The 2,510-nt window shown below is 39.0% G+C and overlaps 1 long non-coding RNA gene across 1 annotated transcript; it reads left to right on the forward strand.

The window, feature by feature from the left end:
• The first annotated feature begins 1,241 nt into the window (after window positions 1–1,241).
• LOC131349776 (uncharacterized) lies at window positions 1,242–2,215 on the forward strand. The gene is made up of 4 exons (XR_009204105.1): window positions 1,242–1,464; window positions 1,560–1,589; window positions 1,710–1,787; window positions 2,104–2,215. It is a non-coding gene; the product is annotated as an uncharacterized LOC131349776 (long non-coding RNA).
• Window positions 2,216–2,510: the final 295 nt, after the last annotated feature.

Consider the following 2,510-nt stretch of genomic DNA (forward strand, 5'->3'; position numbering starts at 1 on the left):
ATTTTGAATTGAGATTTGTCTTACACCGTGTCCTAACTACACGCGACGTGATACATTTTACTCGCGTTTTTCCATGTTAATCCATTTTTGTCCTGACCAGCCAATTTTAGAAACTGTTTTTCTTTCTGCGACGTCATGGCTGACAGCTCCTATACAGAGATCTCAATGAAAGTTCTGCACATTATTAATATTAATCATCAAACATGGATGAGGAGAGACTGATTATAGACGTTTAATAGCAGAAATATATAATGAATCCCTCAAGTTTTATAAGGAAAGCCATAAGAAGTGGAGGGGTGTATCTCTCTATGCATGTGTGCTCTTGTATGTAAGTATGTGTGTGGACTGCGATCTCTTCAGCTGCAGTATGAGAAAGCACACAAACAGAGAAAAACTGTTATGATTGGCTGTGTTTTATGATTGATCGTGTTCAGTATGGACACAAATTTCCTATTGCTGGAATCATATCACGTCGTGTCTAGTTAGACTAATTACCTTCTGTACCACTAAAAGACACAAAACATTAATAATAATAAACAAATAAATACTTTTTATTGTATACAACTAACAAAGGATATAGCAAATGATTACATAAAGTAAAACAAAAAAATAGTATAACATTTTAAGACAATAGTCTGATCCTCACAGCACTCCTAGACCTCAACCACTGTACATAGTGGCATGACTACAGTAACTTTTTCTGTTGTTTTGCTTAAATGCACAGTGGATGTGTTTAACACACATCTTCCAGCAATGTGCTCAACAGGGAGAAATGATGCTGGGTATCAGATGTCTTTCCCCGCAAACTCCAAATTTCTATGTTTTTCATAAAAATGACGGTCTGGATAGGGATGAGGCCAGAAGACTTGTGCAATGACATGTTTAAATTATTACCTTTTGACACAACATGTACAACAATAAACCTCTTGATAATAGCCAGCTGTGGTTCTGCTACAGGGTCAATGGTGGGTTACCCTTTTGCATGTCTTGGCAAAACAGTCAATCTCATACAATTTTCAGGGTACATTTGATGTTACATGGTCAACATCGCATTTCTGTCATCCTCATCCAAGACTGTTTGCTGAAATGGAGACAGAGGCTCCATTGTACAGTTTAATGCTCTACGAGCTCTTCCTGGTTACGTCACTTCGCATGTGATGAGCCTCGGCCAATCAGGTGCTAGGTCATGGTGGCGGGGTATGTTCCTCCAATCACAGCCGAGGAAATGAGACGAAGCGTGGAACCAAAACATACAAACAGAGATGTTACTCTTTCCTGGAATTCGCTTACCGTTTTCATTTTTACCACCACTCTTTACAATTACTTCGCTCTTTACATTTTATTCATTCTTTTAATTTTCTTCGTTGTTTATATTTACATCGCTCTTTACATTTACCTCGCTGTTTACAATGGCTAGACAAGGAACTGAAGAAGAAGAGGCGGCTGCACAATCCTAAAATCGCAGTAAGTCTAAATTCTTCTAATGACATAACCCATGCTTTCATTTCGCAGAACCAGTGTAAGTTTTGTAACAAAGCATTTTTACTTGTATTTTGTAGGAGGCAGTCCGTCCGCTACACAACTCTGAGGTAAACTGTAGGCACTATGACCCGGAGCAAGGGTACAGATGAAAGATATGGACTAACATGCACTCTGTTGTTTCAGAAGCAAATAAACATGTTTTAACTCCGTACTTTTTGCCTCCACAGATTAAGCTCGTTTTAGTGGAGCACTGTCCATAAGCCCAGAATTGCGCGATGAAGGCCTGAATAAAAATGACATTGTTGGTAAGTAATTTTCACTGTGTTGTTGTTATTTAGTTGTTAGATTCAAGAAGCTTTATTGTCATTTCAACCACATATAGCTAATAGTGAACATAGTGAAATAAGACAATGTTTCTCCAGGACCTGGTACTACAGAAACATACAACATAGAGTTCAACACAAAGCTAGGACCGAAAGTTCGTTCAAGCCACATAAAGTGTAAAGTGTTATTATATTTTGTTGTCACCATGTTGTTGTTCTTAATTCTGTTTTTGTTATTTATCTGTGTAGTTATGTTTGGTTGGTTGTAGTTTTTAAAAAACCCTTTTTTTTTTTCTAGTTGCCTGCAAGACATACTACGAGACCGTGCGTGGAAATTTCCAGTCCAGCCAGCCTGAGCTAGCGAATGTGGATGCAGCTAATAAGACCTCAGCCCGGAGTTGCCAGAGGAGGAAGAGGGTAAGACAGATTAGAAATAAATTTGTTTTACTTATTTCTGTTGCATCAGTATAAACTGTAATAATGTACACGTTGCTTAATATATGTAACAATTGTGTTTTCAGCTTTTGGAGGCGAGGCAAAGTGCACTGGCTGCGAACGAAGTGGACTTCTGGAGGGGAATCACCACTGACATGATGTCAGATGAAGAAGACGGTGCCGTTGATGGAGTCTCAGGGTGGATTGTGAGACCTCCATTGTTCAGCAGCCAGGAGCTCAGCAATCTGTGTGCTAAGCTGCAGATGAGAC

This window comes from Hemibagrus wyckioides, unplaced genomic scaffold (genome assembly GCF_019097595.1).
Source record: "Hemibagrus wyckioides isolate EC202008001 unplaced genomic scaffold, SWU_Hwy_1.0 Contig12, whole genome shotgun sequence".
Classification (NCBI taxonomy): Eukaryota; Metazoa; Chordata; class Actinopteri; order Siluriformes; family Bagridae; genus Hemibagrus; species Hemibagrus wyckioides.